General features: G+C 42.5%; 1 protein-coding gene across 1 annotated transcript in view; it reads left to right on the top strand.

Moving 5' to 3' along the window:
* Nucleotides 1–661: 661 nt before the first annotated feature.
* LOC135504722 (cadherin-23-like) overlaps nucleotides 662–27157 on the top strand; it is a 611744-nt gene continuing 585248 nt past the window's right edge. The window contains exon 1 of the mRNA XM_064923533.1: nucleotides 662–977. The gene's annotated coding sequence lies outside the window, so the exon portion shown is untranslated. The remainder of the gene's footprint in view (nucleotides 978–27157) is intronic.

Below are 27157 nucleotides of genomic sequence, written 5' to 3'. Positions count from 1 at the left end.
CATGCTAACCTCTGACCATTACAATTACTGGGGGGGTTAGTATATGTATGCCTATGTAATGTTCTCACTCATCATTGTTTACGAATAATTCAGGATTATCTGAAATCATGTTAGCACCCACATTAATGTAGACGCCTTTAGAAAGATTATTCTTATTTACAATAAAAGTGACTCCAAAATGAAATAATACATTATTAACCATTCATTTCTATTGGGCACAACATAACCTGAAACACAACCAAAACAAACAGCAAATCCACAAGCTTGATGTAATTATTCATTGCAATTTCAGTTTTCCTCTTGTTATTTTGGTCACTGCCAGTCACTCAATTAGCCGTGTCAGCTAACACATTTGTTTTTTGGTAAATTAGTCTAGCCAGCTATCATTTTAGGAGTCTAATCATGGCCAAATTCCCCATTGATTTTGTTAGCCACTGTCAATCAGATATCATTAACATGGCATACATCTTGGCAAAATGTGTAGAATTGCAGAACATTTGCTTTGAAATGGCAAAAAATGGTCTCCACCCCACGGCAAAATGGGTAGAACTGCAGGAATTTAGCAATAAAACTGCAAAAAACGACCATTGCCAGCACTGCATCCAGTTGTTATATTATGCTACAGCAAGGATAAGCGACACCGGGAGTTGGAACCGGAAAATAGTCAAAGGCAAGTTAGCGCTGAAAAGAGCATTTGCTCGTTTCCGTATCATAGACATTAACACCAGGGTCGGATTTAGCTGTAGCCTATGTTGAGGTGAAGTTGAAGTGAACAGCCAAAGTCAGGAGCCGACCTTTTCGACTGGAGATGGAAAAAGTGTTGTCTTGAGCGGGAGAGAAGAAGAGAAGAGAATTGAAGAGAGAGAGAAAGGGAGAAAAAAATAAACTAACCTACCTATAGCCCTAGTGACGCATCACAGCAGGACATTTGACAGAATCTAAAATCATTCAACCCAAGACGGATACGGACGAGGCAGGTAAGATTGGATGATTAATATATGATTTTCTACATTTGGTGGTGCAAAAGCAATAGCGGTAGAGCGATGAGCACATTGGATGGACGAAGTGAGCCTTTTATGTTTTTTTACTCTTCTCTTAACCGATTGATGGAGGGTATAGTTTTTAGGCTACTAGCATACTAGGCTGTTTATAGCTGGATTTGCTCCGGCTACTATTTAGCAAACATGTAGTGTTCAATATCTAGCAGGGTCTTATTTATAAGTGCAAATACAGCCAATGCCAAGTAGGACGAACACTTCAGTCGATATAGCCTACTATATGTTTCGCACAGACGGGAATTAGTTAAACTTATCACAAACGTAGCCTATTTGAAAAAAAGACTTCAGCCTAGCCTGTATGGCTGGTTTCACATCTGGGAAAAGGTATATATGTACATCGTGATTCCAGAAAAAGGGAATATGTTTGTCGGGATGTATTGCAATTCTTTAGGCTATATCACATTCTAAACTGTAGCCAACGCAAGCAAGACTATAACATATTTACGGGCAATGACACTAACTACATAGAAGCAAATACTGTCTTGTGCATGCAGCTTCGGGGGTATCAGGTGCGTGGACTTGTCTCAGGTCGCTCCGAAGATTTAAAAGGTGCACCTGCTGGTAAGCGCCGTATCGCGCTCGCGCTGTTATTTATTTATGTGTTGCCTGAACCCACAGCTGTGCCATTGTCGCGCGAGGTTAAGCTTCGACTCTGTAATTTGCCCCTGTCCTTGGATCAGCTCCACTAATGCGGCACATTGTCGGATGAGCTGACTACACGGTTGCCGAGGGCCATGTGGTGCTGGTGCTATCTGGTGATATGATTATGGTAATAGTTTGTAAACTCCGGATAACCTCAATCACTCCCTGTAATTTGCAGGGTAGAAAATAAAAACAAGACTGTTTCTTTCTTTCAGTTTTTAAACCACTATCCAACTTTAGCCATCCAAGAGGGATTTCATGCAACATGCTGAGCATGTAAAGTGCCTATAGGGCAGAGGTCTCCAACCTTTTCTAGCATGAGAGCTACTTTTAAAAACGAAACATGTCGTGAGCTATTAATTATTTTCTAGCTTTCAAATAGGCACATTCTTCTCTTCTCTCCTCTGAAACTCTTCCCCAGTTCCTTAGTGTACAAGAGAAAGTAGTGTACTATATTTTCTGTCAATATACTGTACCTGGTAAAATAATGGTTAATAACCAACTCTAAGGGGGCCCCTATAAAATCTGTGATTTTTACCCTTAAATGATGATTTATATTTTCCCAAATTAAGTTCTCAGTTTTATTTATTTTTTCACTCTCAAAATTTCAACTTTTCATAATGAAATTGTTTTTTCTGAGTTGATGTCAATGGTTGAATCACATCAGAAGACCATTTATTTTATGGAAGAAAATGAACATTTCTTTTTAGTGTAATTCCCCTTTTAATTGGGCATCTGGCCCTTTAATTGCACATCTAATTAGTAAGGAATGTGCTGTCTAATCTGCTTGTCAAGTGATGGTTCTGTACTGGTGCTGCTCATTTCATGGCAAAATTAGCTAATAACAAATAATAGATACAAATGACATACACTACCAGTCAAAAGTTTTCAAACACATACTTATTCAAGGGTTTTTCTTTATTGTTTAAAACTATTTTCTACATTGTAGAATATTACTGAAGACATAAACTATGAAATAACACATTGAATCATGTAGTAACCAAAAAAGTGTCAAGCAAATCAAAATATATTTGAGATTCTTCAAAGTAGCCACCATTTGCCTTGATGACAGCTTTGCACACTCTTGGCATTCTCTCAACCAGCTTCACCTGGAATGCTTTTCCAGTGGCCTTTAAGGAGGTCCCACATATGCTGAGCACTTGTTGGCTGCTTTTCCTTCACTTTGCGGTCCGACTCATCCCAAACCATCTTAATTTGGTTGAGGACGGGGGATTGTGGAGGCCAGGTCATCTTATGAAGCACTCCATCACTCTCCTTCTTGGTCAAATAGCCCTTACACAGTCTGGAGGTGTGTTGGGTCATTGCCCTGTTGAAAAACAAATGATAGTCCCACTAAGCCCAATCCAGATGGGATGGCGTATTGCTGCAGAATACTGTGGTAGCCATACTGGCTAAGTGTGCCTTAAATTCAAAAGAAATCACAGACATTATCACCATCAAAGCACCCCCACACCATAACACCTCCTCCTCCATTCTTTACGGTGGGAAATACACATGCAAAGATCATCCATTTACCCACACTGCGTCACACAAAAAAATCTCAAATTTGAACTGTAGACCCAAAGAAAAATTTCCACTGGTGTATTGTCCATTGTTCATGTTTCTTGGCCCAAGCAAGTCTCTTCTTCTTATTGGTGTCCTTTAGTAGTGGTTTCTTTGCAGCAATTTGACCACAAAGCCCCGATTCACACAGTTTCCTTTGAACAGATGATGTTGAGATGTGTCTGTTACTTCAACTCTGTGAAGCATTTATTTGGGCTGCATTATCTGAGGCTGGTAACTCTAATGAACTTATCCTCTGCAGCATGAGAGCCAGTTTCATCATAGCGCTTGATGGTTTTTGGACTGCACTTAAAGAAACTTTCAAAGTTCTTGAAATGTTCTGTATTGACTAACCTTCATGTCTTATTTGAGCTGTTCTTGCCATAATATGGACTTGGTCTTTTACCAAATAGTGATATCTTCTGTATACCTCCTCTACCTTGTCACAGCACAACTGATTGGCTCAAATGCATTAATTAAGAAGGAAATCAATTCCACAAATTAACTTTTAACAGGGCACACCTGTTAATTGAAATGCATTCCAGGTGACTACCTCATGAAGCTGGTTTTTGAAAATGTCAAATGTGTACAAAGCTGTCATCAAGGCAAAGGGTGGCTATTTGAAGGATCTCAAATATAAAATATATTTGGATTTGTTTAACACATTTGTCTTCACTATTATTTTACAATGTAAAAAATAGTAAAATAAAGAAAAACCTTTGATTGAGTAGGTGTTCTGAAACTTTGGACAAGTGGTGTACTTACTCATGATATACTTTGCAGTTAACATTTAATTGAGAAGGTTTTTGGGAAAGTATTTTTGGCAACCCACGGGGGTTATCACGTCAACTGGCTACACACGGAGTGATAGACAAACGCTCGCACCACACAGACAGACTGGGTCAATATTCCTGGAAATTCATTGGCAGATATTGCTAGGTTTCGGTTTTTAAGATGATGTCAATGTTGTGTTGATTATATAGCAGCTGGGAGCTTGCAGTGTCGGATACTCGTGAGATTTGTTTATGACAGTTTGCGATGGAACACATGAAAAATCTATTTCGGAATTGTTTGTAGAGCTACTCATAGGTGGGGTGCGAGCTACTGTTAGCTCGCAATCGACCTGTTGGAGACCCCTGCTCAGTGGTGGAAAAAGTACCCAATTTTCATACTTGAGTAAAAGTAAAGATACTTTAACTTCAGTCAATTTCTTTTAAGGTAAGTCACCTAGTAAAATACTACTTGAGTAAAAGTCTATGTTAAATGTACTTAAGTATCAAAAGTAAAAGTATAAATCATTTAATATCCCTTATGTTATGCAAACCAGACGACACGATTTTCTTGTTTTTTTTTTAATTTACTGATAGCCCGGGGCACAGTTCAACACACTCAGCCATAATTTACAAACAAAGCATTTGTGTTTAGTGAGTCTGCCAGATCAGAGGCAGTAGGGATGACCAGGGATGTTCTCTAAGTGAGTGAATTAGACAATTTTCCTGTCCTGCTAAGCATTCAAAATGTAACAAGTACTTTTGGGTGTCATGGAAAAAGGAGTAAAAAGTACATTATTTTCTTTAGAAATGTAGTGGAGTAAAAGTAAAAGTTTCCAAAAATATAAATACCCCCAAAAACTTAAGTAAAAAAAAATTGAATCAAAATAAATAAACAATTCTCACATGTTTTGCTGCAGAATACTGTGGTAGCCATGCTGGTTTAAGTGTGCCTTGAATTCTAAATAAATCACAGACAGTGTCACCATTAAGTTACCCCCATACCATCACACCTCCTCCTCCTCCATGCTTCACGGTGGGAATCACAGATGCGGAGGTCATCCGTTCACCTACTCTGCATCTCTCAAAGACACGGCGGTTGGAACCAAAATTCTTATGTATCGTGAGATTTTGAGTGAAAACCTCCTTCTATAATTTGCAAATAAATTCATTAAAAATCCTACAATGTGATTTTCTGGAATTTTTTTTCTCATTTCATCTGTCATAGTTGAAGTGTGATGAAAATTATGATGGAAATTACAGGCCTCTCTCATATTTTTAAGTGGGAGAACTTGCACAATTGGTGGCTGACTAAATACTTTTTTGCCCCACTGTATATTGGTCATGGCTCCCAAGTGGCGCACAATGGGATGGCCTTACAGTTCTGCTTTATCCACTGAGATAGGGGGAGGCTCACAAGTTTCAGGGCAGGAGGCATGGGACGGGTCGCAGAGCAGCGCACAGAATACGGACGTAGCCCATGGGGAAGCGAGAAGGGGGAAGGGAGAAGGAGGAAGGGGTACGGAGGGTGAACCCCCCCCCCACCCTGCCCCACTGGGTAGCACAGAGCAACACTTTAAGCAGCATTGCATTAATAATGGTGCTGACTAGAGAAACGTTCCCGCTGTTCTTAGTGCCTGTCTGAACGTTCAAACTAAAACAGTGTAACTAATAATGGCGCGAAAAATGCCCCTTAGATATGAATTTGGAGGGCAGACATGATCAAATATTGGAGCATTAGACCTGTCACTAAAGTCGTCAGTCAGAAGTTATACTTAAATCCGAAATTGATTTAACGAAAAATGACATGAAAAGCGCACGTGTAAATCCCATATGTAAATCCATATATTTGGAAAGGTAGATACAAATTATTTATGACATTGTGGTTACAATAAAGAATGTAAACAGCATGTAACCAATTTTATCTACAGTAGTGATGGACAGCTGGGGGCATTTTGAAAACAGGTTTTCAAACACTAGTACTGTCCATGACTAATGCAACCCCAAAAAACATTAAAGACAATAGTTAATGAGTACTTGAGGTCACCGAGAATGTCTGGACATGGCCTGCTCTCCCTTATGTAAGGAATTAGGCACTTTACCATGTTTACTACAGTATGTACAGTAGGCTATATTTACTTGTCAGACTGCACAGTAGCCTAATAACCAAATGCAGGCGGCTTCTATCTTCAAATTTCTTTAAATGTTTTATTATCCAAATGTTTAAAGTGCTTGTGGGCGACCTCATGCAACCGCAAAATGTCAGATAAAGCATACAGTACTGTATTTCTACATCAGCATCTTTATGCTTTCATAAATAAAATAATGATAAAAATACTTAAAAAATGCAGATGTTTATTTAGTTATGGAGCCATAACAAATTACTATGGGAATAAATATCACGGAATTACAGAATTATTGGAACAAGGTAGGCTAATGAAGGTAAACAAATAATTTCTTACTGGAAAATACTCTTTCAAACACACACGGTCATTATGGGCTATTATCAGGACAATATACGCTTACCAACACCTCTCTGTATTTTGATACTGTGCAAGGCAGTTGATCAGCAATAAAAACTTTGATGGGGCATCCTGAGTGGCGCAGCAGTCTAAGACACTGCATCGCAGTGCAAACTGCATTGCTACACTGTAAAAAATGATTTGTTTCAACTTATTTTTTCTAGTGATCTAGTTGCATGGTCTTTTTCAAGCTCAGAGTACTTCACATTTCACGTTATCCTAGCTTTTATTACCTTTATTTTCACTAACAATAGATGGTTCATTTGATGTTCGTTAGTTGAATTTGATATTATTATTTGAGTTAACTTAAACCTTTTATGTTCACAATAAATGTGGAGTTCTAATAACTTAAGCTACATTATTGTTGGCAAATAGAGTTATGTCCACTGCTTCATTTTTCAGTGTAACTTACTATTGTTATTTGAATAAACTTAATCATTTATTACGTCAACAATAACTGTTGAGTTATCATAGCTAAAGCAACATTTATGTTGACAAATAAAAAACATTTAAATCCACTTCATCATGTCAGTATTACAAACCATTTGTACATTTTGTTAAGTCAACTTTCAATTAAGTTATTGTAACTAGTAGTATAGTTATCATAACTACATTTAAAGTTCACATAACATAATTGTCTAAGCTAGGATAACGTGACATGTTAAGTGCTCTGAGCGTCAAAAAGGCCACGCAACTAGTAACAGTTATGATAACTAATCTCAGCAAAAAAAAGAAATGTCCCTTTTTCAGGACCCTGTCTTTCAAAGACAATTCATAAAAATTCAAATAACTTCACAGAGCTTCATTGTAAAGTGTTTAAACACTGTTTTCCATGCTTGTTCAATGAACCATAAATAATTAATGAACATACACCTGTGGAATGGTCGTTAAGGCACTAACAGCTTACAGACAGTAGGCAATTAAGGTCACAGTTATGAAAACTTAGGACATAGATGATATAAAATCAATGGTCTCTAACAAGAGATGGTTGTAGTTTGTAGACTGAATGTCACATGTAAAAATAGGGTAACTTAAGTCTTCCCAAAACTGAGATTTGTAAGATTTAGGCAGATAACAGCATCATTGTCTGAGGAATTAACTCAACTACTGCGAGTAAAACAAAAACACACCAATTAGTTGTTGTAACGAAGAAGACGGTTTTTCAGCCCATGCACTTTTGCTGTACCAATCTTCAAGAACATCCTTCAATACAATTTTTCTGTCAAACTCTCTGCAAATGAGGTGGCGCAGTGGTCTAGGGCACTGCATCGCTGTGCTAGCTGTGCCACCAGAGGCCCATGGGGTGATGCACAATTGGCCTAGCGTCGTCTGGGTTACAGAGGGCTTGGCCGGTAGGGATATCTTTGTCTCATCGCGCACTAGCGACTCCTGTGGTGGGCCGGGCACAGAATATGCAAAACAGGTCGACGGGTGCACAGCGTTTCCTCCAACACATTGGTGTGGCTGGCTTCCGGGTTGCATGCGCGCTGTGTTAAGAAGCAGTACGGCTTGGTTGGGTTGTGTTTCGGAGGACGCATGGCTTTCGACCTTCGTCTCTCCCGAGCCCGTACGGGAGTTGTAGCGATGAGACAAGTTAGTAACTACTAACAATTGGATACCACGAAATTGGGGAGAAAAGGGGGTATATTCAAAAAAATAAAAATAAATATGTCTGCAAATGTACTGGTGCATATTGATGCAGGCAAGTGGGGTGGCAGGTAGCCTAGTGGTCAAGAGTGTTGTACCAGTAAACAAGCATGGTCCTTCAGCACGTCATGATTGCTACGAGGTCTAGATAGAATAAGTTCTTTGTTGAGATAAAACATGATCTGATCTTTTCCTATTTGCAAAAAGCTATTGATTGTCCGCTATAGTGCAGCAAAGGCCCATGGTCATCCAACACTAAAAATGAGGTGGAGAACCATGTAAAGCCTCATCTATCATTCAGTGGTGTCAGCTCTTTTTACAACATTCATTATATTAATGTGCACTGTGTAGAATTCCGCCTCTACTATTTTCTTTTTAAATGACCAGGTTAACAAAAGCTTTAAAAACTATATTTCTATATTAAAAAATAGAAAAAGTTATTTAGATAGGACAATGATTCCCTATAATAAGCAATTAATTTGTTACCCAAAAGCACAGCCTAAAATGCAAAGTTCATATTGAAGGCGGACTGACGAACAATGTTGATGCAAAACTGATTGCAATTCCTGTTCAAATTGCAAAATCAGCATTGCATGGTGTGGGGATTAATTGTCCTATAAAGATCTTTTTATATTTTTTAAATAACAAGAAATATTGTTTTTACAGCATTTGTATAGCATTTAGAATTCTTCACAGTGCCACTTCAATTCTGTTAATTGTCTAACAATATGTAATTTTCACTATTCACCAAGGGCACTGAAGTATTGTGTGCTGCCATACACCAGGGATGTGCGATACGTTCAAATATGCTAAAACTTGAGCATACAGTACTTACAGTTGAAGTTTACATACAGTTTAGCCAAATATATTTAAACTCAGTTTTTCACAATTCTTGACATTTAATCCTAGTAAAAATTCCCTGTCTTAGGTCAGTTAGGATCACAACTTTATTTTAAGAATGTGAAATGTCAGAATAATAGTAGAGGGTATCACGCCCTGGTCGAAATATTTTATGTTTATTCTTCATTTATTCGGTCACGCCAGGGTGTGACATGGGTTATTGTGGTGTGTTTTTGTCTTGGGGTTTTGTGGGATGTCTAGCGTTAGTCTATGGCTGCCTGAGGCGGTTCTCAATCAGAGTCAGGTGATTATTGTTGTCTCTGACTGGGAACCATATTTAGGCAGCCATAATCTTTGTGTGTTTTGTTGGGTGATTGTCCTTAGTGTCCTTGTTCCTGTCTCTGTGTTAGTTTACACTAGTATAGGCTGTTTCGGTTTTCGTTACGTTCTTTTGTTTTGTAGTGTTTGTATTTAGATTCATGTTACATTTTTGTTCATTAAACATGGATCGCAATCTACACGCTGCATTTTGGTCCGACTCTCCTTCACCGCATGAAAACCGTTACAGAGGGATTTTTTTCAGCTTTTATTTCTTTCATCACATTCCCAGTGGGTCAGAAGTTTACATGCACTCAATTAGTATTTGGTAGTATTGCCTTTAAATTGTTTAACTTGGGTCAAACGTTTCAGGTATCCTTCCATAATCTTCCCACAATAAGTTGGGTGAATTTTGGCCCATTCCTCCAGACAGAGCTAGTGCAACTGAGTCAGGTTTGTAGGCCTCCCTTGCTTGCACACGCTTTTTCAGTTCTGCCCACAAATGTTCTATAGGATTGAGTTCAGCGCTTTGTGATGGCCACTCCAATAGCTTGACTTTGTTGTCCTTAAGCCATTTTGCCACAACTTTGGAAATATGCTTGGGGTCATTGTCCATTTGGAAGACCCATTTGCGACCAATCTTTAACTTCCTGACTGATGTTTTGAGATGTTTCTTCAATATATCCACATGATTTACTTTCCTTGTGATGCCATCTATTTTGTGAAGTGCACCAGTCCCTCTTGCAGCAAAGCAGCCCCACAACATGATGCTGCCAGCCCCGTGCTTCACGGTTTAAATGGTGTTCTTCGGTTTGCATGCTTCCCGCTTTTTCCTCCAAACGATGGTCATAATGGAAAACAGTTCTATTTTTGTTTCATCAGACCAGAGGACATTTCTCCAAAAAGTACGATCTTTGTCCGCATGTGCAGTTGCAAACCGTAGTCTGGCTTTTTAATGGTGGGTGTGGAGCAGTGGCTTCTTCCTTGCTGAGCTGCCTTTCAGGTTATGTCAATATAGGACTCGTTTTACTGTGGATATAGATACTTTTGTATCTGTTTCCACCAGCATCTTCACAAGGTTCTTTGCTGTTGTTCTGGGATAGATTTTCACTTTTCGCACTAAAGTACGTTCATCTCTAGGAGACAGAACGTGACTCCTTGCTGAGTGTTACGATGGCTGCGTGGTCCCATGGTTTTTATACTTGTGTAATAATCTGCAATAATCTGTCTGTAAACAATTGTTTGTGCCATGTGAAATTACTTGTGCCATGTGTAACAGTATAACTTTAGACCCTCCCCTCGCCCATACCCGGATGCGAACCAGAGACCCTCTGCACACATCAACAACAGTCACCCACGAAGTATCGTTACCCATCTCTCCACAAAAGCTGCCGCAGTCATCCCCCTCTTCAAAGGGGGAGACTCTGGACCCAAACTGTTACAGACCTATATCCATCCTGCCCTGCTTTTCTAAGGTATTTGAAAGCCTAGTCAACAAACAGATCACTGACCATCTCGAATCCCACCGTACCTTCTCCGCTGTGCAATCTTGTTTCCAAGCCGGTCACGGGTGCACCTCAGCCACACTCAAGGTACTAAACGATATCATAACCGCCATCGATAAAAGACAGTACTGTGCAGTCGTCTTCATCGACCTGGCCAAGGCTTTCGACTCTGTCAATCACCATATTCTTATCGGCAGACTCAGTAGCCTCGGTTTTTCTAATGACTGCCTTACCTGGTTCACCAACTACTTTGCAGACAGAGTTCAGTGTGTCAAATCGGAGGGCATGTTGTCCGGTCCTCTGGCAATCTCTATGGGGATGCCACAGGGTTCAATTTTCGGGCTGACTCTTTTCTCTGTATATATCAATGATGTTGCTCTTGCTGCGGGCAATTCCCTGATCCACCTCTACGCATACGACACCATTCTGTATACTTCTGGCCCTTCCTTGGACACTGTGCTATCTAACCTCCAAACAAGCTTCAATGCCACACAACACTCCTTCCGTGGCCTCCAACTAATCTTAAACTCTAGTAAAACCAAATGCATGCTTTTTAACTGTTTGCTGCCTGCACCCGCACGCCCGACTAGCATCACCACCCTGGATGGTTCCGACCTAGAATATGTGGACATCTATAAGTACCTAGGTGTCTGGCTAGACTGTAAACTCTCCTTCCAGACTCATATCAAACATTGGCCTCATGGTGAAATCCCTGATTGGTTTACTTCCTCTCCAGCAACTGAGTTAGGAAGGACACCTGTATCTTTGTAGTGATTGGTATTGATACACCATCCAAAGTGTAATTAAGAATTGGGGTACAGAGATGAGGTAGTTAAATTTTTACTCTTGCATTTATTTAGTCTTGCCATAACAAAGGGATTGGATACTTATTGACTCAATACATTTCAGCTTTTCATTTTTAATTAGGAAACATTTCGAAATACATCATTCTATCAGGTAACAAGGTAAGACCAAAGTGCAGACTGTGTGAAGTAACACTGTTTCTTGTAACAACAGGGGCAGGCAAATGACAGGCAAGGGTTGATAATCCAGAGTAGGAGCAAAGGTACAGGGCGGCAGGCAGGGTCAGGGACAGGCAGACTGGTCAGGCAGGCAGGTACGGGTTCAGGACAAGCAAGGGTTAAAAACCAGGAGGATGAGAAAAAGAGAGGCTGGGAAAAGACAGGCGCTGACAGGACAAACGCTGGTAAGCTTGACAAACTGGCACAGACAGACAGAAAACACATGTATGAATACCCTGAGGATAAGTGGGCAAGATTGACGACACCTGGAGGGGGTTGAGACAAGCACAAGGACAGGTTAAACAGATCAGGGCGTTACAAATTCCAGTTTCACATTATGGGGTATTGTGTGTCGGCCAGTGAAAAAACATCTCAATTGAATCCATATTAAATTCAGGCTGTAACACATCAAAATGTGTAAAAGGTGAAGGGGTGTGAATACTTTCTGAAGGCACCGTAGCAGACTATATACAGCTAAACACTGCAACTATTTATATGAGACAGAGAGCAATACTTTGAGGACAACTGCTGATGTGCTCGCCTGGACTAACCAAGTGATTTGATAATCTGAGAGCTATTCCTCAACACCAAACTTGTATCTATTTACTTATTTCACTCACCTCGACATCATCATCACTTTAAAATACTTATTTTTCACCATAATTTGCAAATAAATTCATAAAAAAATCCTACAATGTGATTTTCTGGATATTTTTCCCTCATTTTGTCTGTCATCGTTGAAGTGTACCTATGATGAAAATTACAGGCCTCTCTCATATTTTTAAGTGGGAGAACTTGCACATTTGGTGGCTGACTAAATACTTTTTTTGCCCCACTGTATACATTTACTCTTCTGGCTGTGCTGGGTGGAGATCAGTGGTTGTAGAGGGTGCAACAGGACAGCACCTCAAGAGTAAAAATGAACAGTTTAGGGTTCCATAGCCGCAGGCAGAACAGTTGAAACTGGAACAGCAGCAAGGCCAGGTGGACTGGGGACAGCAATGAGTCATCATGCCAGGTAGTCCTGACTCATGGTCCTCAGGCTCAGGCCGTCCTCCTCCGAGAGAGAGAATTAGAGAGAGCATACTTAAATTCACACAGGACACCGGATAATACTCCCATTCGGAGTCAGTGTCACTGTGAAAGAAAAATGTTCAGTTAGAATAGTTTCACATATGAGCCCTGGATCAACAGGTATAATAAACAGATATATAAAGAGAGTACAGGGAACAAAAGGTTGAATATACACTGCTCAAAAAAATAAAGGGAACATCCTAGATCTGAATGAATGAAATATTCTTATTAAATAGTTTTCTTTTTTTCAACATAGTTGAATGTGCTGACAACAAAAATCACAAAAATGATCAATGGAAATGAAATTTATCAACCCATGGAGGTCTGGATTTGGAGTCACACTCCAAATTAAAGTGGAAAACCACACTACAGGCTGATCCAACTTTGATGTAATGTCCTTAAAACAAGCCAAAATGAGGCTCAGTAGTGTGTGTGGCCTCCACGTGCCTGTATGACCTCCCTACAACACCTGGGCATGCTCCTGATTAGGTGGCGGATGGTCTCCTGAGGGATCTCCTCCCAGACCTGGCCTAAAGCATCCGCCAACTCCTGGACAGTCTGTGGTGTAACGTGATGTTGTTGGATGGAGCGAGACATGATGTCCCAGTTGTGCTCAATTGGATTCAAGTCTGGGGAACGGGCGGGCCAGTCCATAGCATCAATGCCTTCCTCTTGCAGGAACTACTGACACACTCCAGCCACATGAGGTCTAGCATTGTCTTGCATTAGGAGGAACCCAGGGCCAACCGCACCAGCATATGGTCACACAAGGGGTCTGAGGATCTCATCTCGGTACCTAATGGCAGTCAGGCTACCTCTGGCGAGCACATGGAGGGCTGTGCAGCCCCCCAAATAAATGCCACCCCACACCATGACTGACCCACCGCCAATGTATTTTACCTTTATTTAACGAGGCAAGTCAGTTAAGAACAAATTCTTATTTACAATGACGGCCTAGGAACAGTGGGTTAACTGCCTGTTCAGGGGCAGAATGACAGATTTGTACCCTTGTCAGCTCGGGGGTTTGAACTTGCAACCTCCGGTTACTTGTCCAACGCTCTAACCACTAGGCTACCCCACTAGGCTACCTTGCCAAACCGGTCATGCTGGAGGATGTTGCAGGCAGCAGAACGTTCTCCACGGCGTCTCCAGACTGTCACGTCTGTCACATGTGCTCAGTGTGAACCTGCTTTCATTTGTGAAGAGCACAGGGCGCCAGTGGCGAATTTGCCAATCTTGGTGTTCTCTGGCAAATGCCAAACGTCCTGCACGGTTTTGGGCTGTAAGCACAACCCCCACCTGTGGACATCGGGCCCTCATACCACCCTCATGGAGTCTGTTTCTGACCATTTGAGCAGACACATGCACATTTGTGGCCTGCTGGAGGTCATTTTGCAGGGCTCTGGCAGTGCTCCTCCTGCTCCTCCTTGCACAAAGGCGGAGGTAGCGGTCCTGCTATTGGGTTTTTGCCCTCCTATGGCCTCCTCCTACGTCTCCTGATGTACTGGCCTGCCTCCTGGTAGCGCCTCCATGCTCTGGACACTACGCTGACAGACACAGCAAACCTTCTTGCCACCGCTCGCATTGATGTGCCATCCTGGATGAGCTGCACTTACCTGAGCCACTTGTGTGGGTTAGACTCCGTCTCATGCTACCACTAGAGTGAAAGCACCGCCAGCATTCAAAAGTTACCAAAACATCAGCCAGGAAGCATAGGAACTGAGAAGTGGTCTGTGGTCCCCACCTGCAGTACCACTCCTTTATTGGGGTGTCTTGCTAATTGCCAATAATTTCCACCTGTTGTCTATTCCATTTGCACAACAGCATGTGAAATTTATTGTCAATCAGTGTTGATTCCTAAGTGGACAGTTTGTTTTCACAGAAGTGTGATTGACTTGGAGTTACATTGTGTTGTTTAAGTGTTCCCTTTATTTTTTTGAGCAGTGTATTATTATGACCCGCTAGATCTGTCTCTTTTATATTATGACATTTCAGCTAGATCTACTATCTCTATTATATTATGACAGACCAGCTAGATCTATTGTCTTTATTATATTACAACAGACCAGCTGTATCTACTGTCTCCATTTCACTTTGGCCATTGATGTGGTCCTGCCCTCTCCTCAACAGCCTCAAATAGGCTATTTCATGTGGGTTGGGGTGGGGCGGCAGACACGCGCATCTCACATTTCATGATATTACATGTTTATATATTGCTTCTAAAATAAAAATAAAAATCACACTCTTCCGGTTCCGGGTTGGAGCAAGCGGTCGCATCTACACTTCGGTCCGCAGGTAGTATAACTTTTATATAACTTTTCATTACATTCATTACATTTCCATTACATTTCATTATAGTACAACGGTTTGATTTGTCTAATCTTAATCTTCTTAGCTAGCTACATAGCCGTCTTTGTATCAAAGATAATTGAGTAATTATCGTATTTCGTCGTCCTAACGTAGTCTACACTGCTATCTGCCCAGCAGCTAGCTAACGTCTACCGTCTACTAGCACTGTAGAAACTATTACACTCAACTGAACGACTCGATTAGTGTAGTGTTAGCTAGCTACATAGTTGTCTTTGCTGTCTTCGTATCCAAGATAATTGTGTAGTTTAGAGTGTGCAGACTTAGAGTGATTATCTTAATTTACCGAGGTTAGCTAGCCAGCTATTTGTCGTCCTTAACGTAAGAGATACTGCTAGCTAGCTAGCCAACAGCTAGCCAACGTCTACTGAATTAACTTCAACAACCCGGTCAACATTTCGCTTCGCTCCACAGGTAGTATCACATTTTCATTTCACTTCATTACAGTACAACGGTTTGATTTGTTTGATCGTAGCTAGCTAGCTACATAGCCGTCTTTGTATCTAAGACAATTGTGTAGTCTAGAGCGATTTTCTAGGTTAGCTAGCCAGCTATTGTCGTTCTTTTAACGTAACGTAACGTAATCAACACTGCTAGCTAGCCAGCTAGCCCCCGAATAGCAGCACTGGAGAAACTATTACACTCGACGGAACGACTTGATTAGTGTAGTGTCAACAACGCAGCCACTGCCAGCTAGCCTACTCCAGCAGTACTGTATCATTTCAATCATTTTAGTCAATAAGATTCTTGCTACGTAAGCTTAACTTTCTGAACATTCGAGACGTGTAGTCCACTTGTCATTCCAATCTCCTTTGCATTAGCGTAGCCTCTTCTGTAGCCTGTCAACTATGTGTCTATCTATCCCTGTTCTCTCCTCTCTGCACAGACCATACAAACGCTCCACACCGCATGGCCGCGGCCACCCTAATCTGGTGGTCCCAGCGCGCACGACCCACGTGGAGTTCCAGGTCTCCGGTAGCCTCTGGAACTGCCGATCTGCGGCCAACAAGGCAGAGTTCATCTCAGCCTATGCCTCCCTCCAGTCCCTCGACTTCTTGGCACTGACGGAAACATGGATCACCACAGATAACACTGTTACTCCCACTGCTCTCTCTTCGTCCGCCCACGTGTTCTCGCACACCCCGAGAGCTTCTGGTCAGCGGGGTGGTGGCACTGGGATCCTCATCTCTCCCAAGTGGTCATTCTCTCTTTCTCCCCTTACCCATCTGTCTATCGCCTCCTTTGAATTCCATGCTGTCACAGTTACCAGCCCTTTCAAGCTTAACATCCTTATCATTTATCGCCCTCCAGGTTCCCTCGGAGAGTTCATCAATGAGCTTGATGCCTTGATAAGCTCCTTTCCTGAGGACGGCTCACCTCTCACAGTCCTGGGCGACTTTAACCTCCCCACGTCTACCTTTGACTCATTCCTCTCTGCCTCCTTCTTTCCACTCCTCTCCTCTTTTGACCTCACCCTCTCACCTTCCCCCCCTACTCACAAGGCAGGCAATACGCTCGACCTCATCTTTACTAGATGTTGATCTTCCACTAACCTCATTGCAACTCCCCTCCAAGTCTCCGACCACTTCCTTGTATCCTTTTCCCTCTCGCTCTCATCCAACACTTCCCACACTGCCCCTACTCGGATGGTATCGTGCCGTCCCAACCTTCGCTCTCTCTCCCCCGCTACTCTCTCCTCTTCCATCCTATCATCTCTTCCCTCTGCTCATACCTTCTCCAACCTATCTCCTGATTCTGCCTCCTCAACCCTCCTCTCTTCCCTTTCTGCATCCTTTGACTCTCTATGTCCCCTATCCTCCAGGCCGGCTCGGTCCTCCCCTCCCTCTCCGTGGCTCGACGACCCATTGCGAGCTCACAGAACAGTGCTCCGGGCAGCCGAGCGGAAATGGAGGAAAACTCGCCTCCCTGCGGACCTGGCATCCTTTCACTCCCTCCTCTCTACATTTTCCTCCTCTGTCTCTGCTGCTAAAGCCACTTTCTACCACTCTAAATTCCAAGCATCTGCCTCTAACCCTAGGAAGCTCTTTGCCACCTTCTCCTCCCTCCTGAACCCTCCTCCCCCTCCCCCCTCCTCCCTCTCTGCAGATGACTTCGTCAACCATTTTGAAAAGAAGGTCGACGACATCCGATCCTCGTTTGCTAAGCCAAACGACACCGCTGGTTCTGCTCACACTGCCCTACCCTGTGCTCTGACCTCTTTCTTCTCCCCTCTCTCTCCAGATGAAATCTCGCTTCTTGTGACGGCCGGCCGCCCAACAACCTGCCCGCTTGACCCTATCCCCTCCTCTCTTCTCCAGACCATTTCCGGAGACCTTCTCCCTTACCTAACCTCGCTCATCAACTCATCCCTGACCGCTGGCTACGTCCCTTCCGTCTTCAAGAGAGCGAGAGTTGCACCCCTTCTGAAAAAACCTACACTCGACCCTCCGATGTCAACAACTACAGACCAGTATCCCTTCTTTCTTTTCTCTCCAAAACTCTTGAACGTGCCGTCCTTGGCCAGCTCTCCCGCTATCTCTCTCAGAATGACCTTCTTGATCCAAATCAGTCAGGTTTCAAGACTAGTCATTCAACTGAGACTGCTCTTCTCTGAATCACGGAGGCGCTCCGCACTGCTAAAGCTAACTCTCTCTCCTCTGCTCTCATCCTTCTAGACCTATCGGCTGCCTTCGATACTGTGAACCATCAGATCCTCCTCTCCACCCTCTCCGAGTTGGGCATCTCCGGCGCGGCCCACACTTGGATTGCGTCCTACCTGACAGGTCGCTCCTACCAGGTGGCGTGGCGAGAATCTGTCTCCTCACCACGCGCTCTCACCACTGGTGTCCCCCAGGGCTCTGTTCTAGGCCCTCTCCTATTCTCGCTATACACCAAGTCACTTGGCTCTGTCATAACCTCACATGGTCTCTCCTATCATTGCTATGCAGACGACACACAATTAATCTTCTCCTTTCCCCCTTCTGATGACCAGGTGGCGAATCGCATCTCTGCATGTCTGGCAGACATATCAGTGTGGATGACGGATCACCACCTCAAGCTGAACCTCGGCAAGACGGAGCTGCTCTTCCTCCCGGGGAAGGACTGCCCGTTCCATGATCTCGCCATCACGGTTGACAACTCCACTGTGTCCTCCTCCCAGAGCGCTAAGAACCTTGGCGTGATCCTGGACAACACCCTGTCGTTCTCAACTAACATCATGGCGGTGGCCCGTTCCTGTAGGTTCATGCTCTACAACATCCGCAGAGTACGACCCTGCCTCACACAGGAAGCGGCGCAGGTCCTAATCCAGGCACTTGTCATCTCCCGTCTGGATTACTGCAACTCGCTGTTGGCTGGGCTCCCTGCCTGTGCCATTAAACCCCTACAACTCATCCAGAACGCCGCAGCCCGTCTGGTGTTCAACCTTCCCAAGTTCTCTCACGTCACCCCGCTCCTCCGCTCTCTCCACTGGCTTCCAGTTGAAGTTCGCATCCGCTACAAGACCATGGTGCTTGCCTACGGAGCTGTGAGGGGAACGGCACCGCAGTACCTCCAGGCTCTGATCAGGCCCTACACCCAAACAAGGGCACTGCGTTCATCCACCTCTGGCCTGCTCGCCTCCCTACCACTGAGGAAGTACAGTTCCCGCTCAGCCCAGTCAAAACTGTTCGCTGCTCTGGCCCCCCAATGGTGGAACAAACTCCCTCACGACGCCAGGACAGCGGAGTCAATCACCACCTTCCGGAGACACCTGAAACCCCACCTCTTCAAGGAATACCTAGGATAGGATAAAGTAATCCTTCTCACCCCCCCTTAAATGATTTAGATGCACTATTGTAAAGTGGCTGTTCCACTGGATGTCAGAAGGTGAATTCACCAATTTGTAAGTCGCTCTGGATAAGAGCGTCTGCTAAATGACTTAAATGTAATGTAAATGTAACAAATAATATTTTATATTATTAATTTCAAACAAGGACATTAGCATGATAAGAACTTACCAGTCAAAAACTATGTTCTCTCCCGTTCAAAAAATATTCCTCCACAATCGCTAAATGAAGCGTCCTACAACAATCTCGGTCTCACCTTCACAATCAATTTATTGTAAAATTGTGTGTACATCTGTATATCTAGACTTAGATTTAGCTTTCCCTGACTTAGTCACCATAATGATTGATATATAAACAGCTGAATCTGCACGTTCACCAAACAATGCAGTGCGTAATATGCGTTTCTCCTTCCGGTATGAAACTTCAATAGCGAATGACTCACTTTACGCTGGAGCTTACTACATAGGTTGGTCTTACAACACATAAACATGGCGTATTGCCGTTTAGCTCAGCTCATTGGCTATCTACCCAGCTAGATTTCAAGATGATCAGTGGTCATTGGGTTAAAAGACAGCCAATCAACGAAACAGCGGGCAAATCATTGGTGCACAATGATGTCATGACTTGTTGTCTTCAAATCGGTTTCTTTCAGTCAATAAGTCCCGCGAAATGGCCCATCAGGTTTGATTGTGTTACAAACAAACCAGTTGATTGCAGTGAAACCAAACATGACTGGAAAAGTCACGCTCTGTGTGGGTTATTTACCTGGAATGTGTCGTCGAAAATGGAATGAGACGGAATTCACGACACAAGCGGTTCACAAAATGTTTTGTGTTAGGCTATAAAAAAGTATTTTATCAAACAAAAGATAATTTATTGTGTAACAATGAGCATTGGAATTGCAAACAGATGAATATCGTCAAAGGTAAACTATTTATTTTAATTGAGTTTGTGATTATGTTACGCCTGTGCTGGTTACATTTATTTTTATTGTTATGGGGCTCTGTGCTCAGATAATCGCATCGTATTCTTTCGCAGAAAATCCTTTTTTAAATCTGACAATGCAGTTGGATTAGCAAGATTCTAGACTTTCGATACATGTGAGACACTTGTATTTTCATGAATGAATTTAATGACTATTTATGTAGCGATCACTGTATTTTGTGGAATTTCAGCCCGCTAGCGGGCTCCGTGCGCAGAGATTTTAACAAGTGTCTATCTCCCGACTTAAAGTCTAAAGATATATTAATATCTCTTACATCAATAACAGTCAATTATTAATTATTACCTGTAACGGTCGTCGGTGGAAGAAGGTGAGGACCATTGCGCAGGGTGGTAAGGGTTCATATTTTTTTAATAAAGTAATTGAACACTGAACAAAACAAATAAAATGACAAATACTAAAACAAAGACATAACAAAAGAACTAAGGTCAGAACGTGACATTACTTCATCAGTCTCATTCTGATCGTCGCATAATTCTTGGATATCTGCAAGAACCTTAACCTAATTGATGATTCAGCAATACACAAATTGGCTTAATTATTTATTTACTAACTAACTAAATTACACAGAAATACATAAACACACACGGTATAGGTTATTGATTACTAACATAATGCAATGAAAACAGGTCCCTAGTGGACTAACAATAGCATGATTGTTTGGTTACACAATGGAAAGGGAGGGGTAGGTAAGGAGAGGGAGAGATTGAGAGAGTCAATTTATTGTACATACATTTGGAAGCTACACTCAAAGGAATATGAATACTTTGCACATGAATGACTGCTCATTCGGATAAGAAATGCAATTTATTTATTTATGTGTAGATGTCTTTGTCGTATCTCTGTTGAACTGCCCTTTGTAGTAGAGCTTCTCTGGTCTTGGAGTGTTCGTTTGAGTAGGTACTTCAGATGTACCACATGGTGGTGAGATGGATATGTTGTTCACCCTCGTGTCTTTTGGTACAAATGTCCTAGACTACTTTGCATGCGCAGCTGCAGACTGAATGTTCTAGTCTTTTACCTTCTTCACTTGTGTTGAGAGTTTCAGAGCTTCTCACCATTTCAACGTGTGGACCACATCCTCGCGTATTTTTGGTCTTGTAGTTTTAACCATTCTTGACAACTGGTTTACACCATCCGTCTGCTTGGTCTTACCATTTTCAGCCATGTAGCCACCGCTCCATGCTGTGTGGTCTCATATGTTAATTCTTAGCGTGTCCTTTTAAGCACTCTGGTCGGAAAGGCAGTTCCATCACACAGACACGCTCTTGTGACCTCATTAGGGCTATCTGTCAGCCATGTTCCAAGCTGATCTGGCACTTTGATCCTCACCAAGGAGAGAGCGTCATGACAAGGCCTACCACTGTTGTGTCATCGGCAAACTTGATGACGGTGTTGAGGTCGTGCCTGCCATGAGGTCGTGAGTGAACAGGGATTACAGGAGGGTACTGAGCACGTACCCCTGAGGGGCACCCGTGTTGAGGATCCGTGTGGCGGATGTGTTGATACCTTCCCCTACCACCTAGGGGCAGTCCGTCCAGGACCAGTTGCAGAGGTAGGTGTTTAGTCCCAGGCTCCTTAGCTTAGTGATTAGCTTTGAGGGCACTATAGAATTGAACGCTGAGCTGTAAGTCAATGAATAGCATTCTCACATTGGTGTTCCTTTTGTCCAGGTGTGAAAGGGCAGTGTTGAGTGCAGTAGAGATTGCATCATCTGTGGATCTGTGGGAGCGGTATGCAAATTGGAGTGGGTCTAGGGTTTCTGGGATGATGGTGTTGATGTGAGCCATAACCATCCTTTCATAGCACTTCATGGCTACAGACATGAGTGCTACGGTCGGTATTAATTTAGGCAGGTTACCTTAGTGGTCTTGGGCACAGGGACTATGGTGGTCTGCTTGAAACATGTTGGTATTACAGACTCAGTCAGGGACAGGTTGAAAATGTCAGTGAAGATACACTCCAGTTGGTCAGCGCATGCTCGGATTACACGTCCTGGTAATCCATCTGGCCCTACTGCCTTGTGAATGTTGACCTGTTTAAAGGTCTTACTCACATCGTCTACGGAAAGCGTGATCGCACAGTCATCTGGAACAGCTGATGCTCTCATGCATGTTTCAGTGTTACTTGGCTTGAAGCGAGCATAGAAGTAATTTAACTCATCTGGTAGGCCTTTTATTGTCCCCAGCAGAATGTGCAGCTGTGTAATGATCATGCTGTTTAATCAGCTTATTGATATGATCAAACCTGTCATGTGGATGGATTATCTTGACAGGAGATATACTCACTAACAGGGGTGTAAACACATTTGTGCACAGAATTTGAGAGTAAAAAGCTTTATGTGAGTGTGGAAAATATCTGGTATATCTTATTTCAGCTCATGAAACATGGGACCAACAATTTACATGTTGCATTTATATTTTTGTTCAGTGTACACAGCCTTGACCTACCAACATATTTTTCTGCCTATTCTCTTTCTAATTGAAGAAATACAAACAATTAAGAATTATCTGGCCTTGTAAATGACTAATTCCCCTACATAGATATTGGACATTACATTAAAAAAACAAGTAGCACAATCAACAGATGGTGCCACAAACTATTGGTTGTGTCATTGTCATTTTTTTAAAACCTTAACTAGGCAAATCAATTAAGAACAAATTCTTATTTACAATGACGGCCTACCCAGGCCAAACCCTAATGTCGCTGGGCCAATTGTGCGCTGCCCTATGGGAACTTCCAATCATGGCCAGTTGTTATACAGCCTGGAATTGAACCAGGGTCTGTAGAGACACCTCTAGCACTGAGATACAGTACCTTAGACCACTGCACCACTTGGGAGCCCTATGGCTGGAGTCTGAGTCCCAGAGCTCGAGTCCTTGTCCAAGTGCTCAAGTCTGAGTCACTGGGTCAACATTAATTCAAAGTAAGGTTATTTACCCAGTCATATATAGTGTAGTGGCAAGAGGAATTTTGTCAATAAATTGTTTCCTATCATTTTTCCTTGCTTCTGTGCCACCAAATATTTGCATATAAGCTCCTGGTAATGTTACCAGAGCCACATTCAGTTGCAAAATGTTGCAGATAGAAATTCCACGAATAGAGTCATCGTTATTCCTTATTCAAAATGTCAGAGAGGCATGTTTGTTCTACATAGCATATTTCTATCTGAACATTCCAAGACATTTCGTCCTGCTGAATGCACCCCAGGTTTAGCTATAGCTAGCTCATGAGGTAACAGGACTGTAACATGATTTATGAATGTAAAATGCGGCCCACAAATGCACAATAGAAAGAAAAAACATATTAGCTGGTATTATGTGTAGTTTCTGTTGAATGGTGATCTATATACTCTTTTATATAATCTTTTTTATATTCTCAAGGGAGAGAAAAACATAGCTAGACTGTTGTTTTACTATTACATCCAATGCTGCTATCGTTTTTAATTTTGTAAAGCAGCTTGTGTTTCTTAACCAGGCAAAGGGTAGCTAACTAGAAGGCTGGTGGTGACTGCTTAGCTACGGGGAAGCAAGACAGTCGCCTGCTCAATGTGTATAATCAAAGATGGGGCCGAAGTGGAGCCTGTCTGCCCACACTCATCCCTTACTCACCCGTAGCTCACTAGCTGATGTAGGCTGTGTGTGCTGGGTATGATGTGTCCTTCCCACTAATGAACAGAACTGCTCTGCGTATCTGTGCTGCTAATATTAATTGTGATCATCATTGAAAAGCATTCAATCTCTCCAAAAACTCTTGTCCAGTCCACTTAGTAGTCAGATTTTACTCACAGAGAATTGTCTCGTCTTGTTTTAGTCAACTGAAATTAAAAATATTTTTTTGTTTAGTTATAGTTTTTTCTATTTCGTCAGTTATAGTCTCGTCAATTGCCAATGAAAAATAGGTGTTTGACAAATATTTTATTCACTTTTTTTGTTGAATAAATGAACACGGATTGCTGGGCCAATGTGCTGAACGATATTGCACTGAACTTATGGCCTGTAACAGCCCTCTGCTTTGGGGTCGCAACCTTCAATACGGTCTTTGGCCAGTGCATGAAATGTTGGAGTTGGAATTCCAAGTCTTATTGTGTTACTGCCACCCTATACTGAGGGGGCATACAGTCACAGAAGACAACCATCTCCAACACTATTTGGGGTTATCATTTCCCTCTCTCCCTCGCTTTTGCTCCTGCAGTGTGGAAACAGCAAACCTCTGACACAGTCACTCTCTCTCGGAGTGTCTGTCACTCTTCCTGAATCCACCCAGAATACGAGAGGGGGAGAAAAAATATAATTTGAAATGAAGGGGCCCATATCTGACAGGCTCTGTGAGTGACAGGCTCAAATGAAAAGCAATATGAGGGATATAGTACCAATAAATTGCAGATACAGTGACTCCACAGTGCTGATCTAAGAGTAATAGGGGAGGGAGCATGGTAGGGAATACTGTATAACGAGGAAAAAACATGGAATAACAGGAGAGTGTCGTAAAAGAGAGGGACAGAGAAAGATGATGCAAAACAGAAGAAGTAAGGACAGAAAGGAGGGAGGAAGGAGATTAGAGGTTCCTCTCACCCCACAAACTTGGTTGACAAACATTGTTACTTAGGCCTAATTGACACTTCTTTAGATGCATGTGGTGGGATGTGTGACGACATTTGGTGTGAGCTCCGATGCTGGTGGTGCCGGGTATAGAGACATGAGGAATGCATTGGAAATTGCTCTTGGAACCGCCTTGGAACTGCCCCGGACCATGACTGTCCATTGTGTGGCCAAGTGTAAACCCATCCCGTTCTCTCTCTCCCTCTATCTACCTCCCTCTCTCTGGCCCAGCTGTGTGAGGTCATTAAATCAAGCAGGGCAACCAGGCAGAACAGTGGGAAAGAGGTTGAGAAGGAGAGAGGAGGGCTCAGAAGATGGGTGTGCTCAGCCAATCGTATTACAGGTTGCCCATCTAAACCTGTAGGGCCACCTGTAATACGATTTGCTGAGTAGACCCATCTTCCCGAGCCTTCCTCTCTCTTTCTCAACCCCTCTCCATCCCTCTCTTCCTCTGTTTTTCCTGGCTGCTCTGTCCTCTTGGAAGTCACCCTTTCTGAGAGAGAGGAAGGTGGAGTATAGTGTTTCATCCCAAATGGCACCTTGTTCCCTTTATTGTGCTCTGTTCCCTTTTATAGTGCACTACTTTTAAAAGTAGTGGAGTATAAAGGGAACAGAGTCCTGGTCAAAATAGGGATGCCGCGTGCCCTCAAATAGAAGCAGGTTAAAAGTAGGTTGAAAGCCTTCATGGCACACTCTCTAGAAGTAATTGTCTATGTCAAGTAGTCCATCTAGTCTATGATCCAAATAGATTGACCTTTTGCCTAGATATAGACTATAGATATACACTGAGTGTACAGCACATTGAGAACACCTTCCTTATACTGAGTTGCAACCCCCCCATAAGTTGGCTATTTTTATCTGTTGATTGTGAGACTGATATAGACTGCACACTACACAGCTACATGCACTTGATCGAATAGACCGGGGAGGCCCTAATAGAAAGAGACAAAGGTTGTGTCCACAAAGGCACCCTATTTCCTATTTAGTGCAGTACCTTTCTCCATGGGCCCTAGTCAAAAGTAGTGCACTACATAAAGAATTCGGGTGCCTTTGGGGATATGTACAAATAGATTAATTAATCTGGTGCACTCTGACACAGTTGTGTTTATGTTGTCTGATATACACACACAGCCCTCTGGCAGGTATTTTAAGTGCTGTGTTTAGATGTACAGTATTGGTGTTGTGTTAATTGAAGTAAGGCAGAGGGTTATGGAGAGCAGAGCAATTTAGTAATGACATCAATAATGATGTTTGGTATACTTCGCACAACAAGCATGTCAAGGGGAACCTTGTTGAGTGGGTCTATATTTTCTTGTCTCTGCTTTGTGTAAATAATTGCTATCATGGGCCATTAGGAATGAGAAAAAGTTTGTTTTTTTGTGAAATGGTAGACAAACAAAAGTACTCCCCACTGAGCAGACGTCAGTTCAACGTTTGGTTTTACATTTGATTGAGTTGTCCACAAATGTGAAATCAACAACAAATGTCATTTGATTTAGGTGCCTATAAACTCTGCATGCTTTTCCATGTTGTGGTGGTAGTACAATGTACGTTGTCGTGGTAGTACAAAGTACGTTGTGGTGGTAGTACAACGTAACATACTATATCATCGCATGACGTCAAGTATACTGCGTCATGATGGGGCCATACTTGCGAACAAGTTTAAGTTTAAGCATCAGCCAATTAAACATCTTGACGTGTTGCAGGTGATCAAAGGCTACATCACCCTGGGCACAAACTGGTTAAATCAATCTGTCAATGTATTGTGACGTGGAATCTACGTGGAAAATACATTTGACTTTGGAAAGTAATCAATGTAAACTATTGTTTTGAGTGTAAAATTTCAACCACAGAATTATGTCAACATGGTAACCAATTTTGAACATGTACTAATTCAACATTTTATACAAGGTTTGTCTCTTTTGAAACAACGTCAGATTTTCAAACATAAAATACACTATAAGAAAACAATACAGGGATGCAATACAGGGATAGCGTTTTGAATCCAAAAAAGCTGACCTATGTGATTTGTGTAGATCCGATGAGAAAAGTTTGGATGAGAGGAGTTGGTGCTTTGGATGACTGCTGGCTGTATGCGAATGAGTGATGCGCGTTTGGACCAATACTGGTTGTATCCAAGGCTCAGCCAATCTTTCACATAACAACAGAATGCAGCACGCGACTGAAGAGAGAACAGACAACCAATTTGCTAGTTACATCATCAGCGCTCGCTCTGGAAAGACAACGGGAGAGTGGAAGAGCAGTTTGCCAGTTAACTTACAGCAGCGCCCCTTCTGAACAATGACGAAGAGGTAGGTGAAAAGCCTGACCAGGGAGACAGGGGTGAAAAGGTGATGAAGTGTACTTCATGAGCTGTAACTTGAAAAACAACTGGCAT

The sequence above is a fragment of the Oncorhynchus masou genome, chromosome 18 (genome assembly GCF_036934945.1).
Source record: "Oncorhynchus masou masou isolate Uvic2021 chromosome 18, UVic_Omas_1.1, whole genome shotgun sequence".
Taxonomy (NCBI): Eukaryota; Metazoa; Chordata; class Actinopteri; order Salmoniformes; family Salmonidae; genus Oncorhynchus; species Oncorhynchus masou.
Note: the sequence above shows the minus strand (reverse complement) of the source record. Positions and strands in the feature narration are given on the sequence as shown.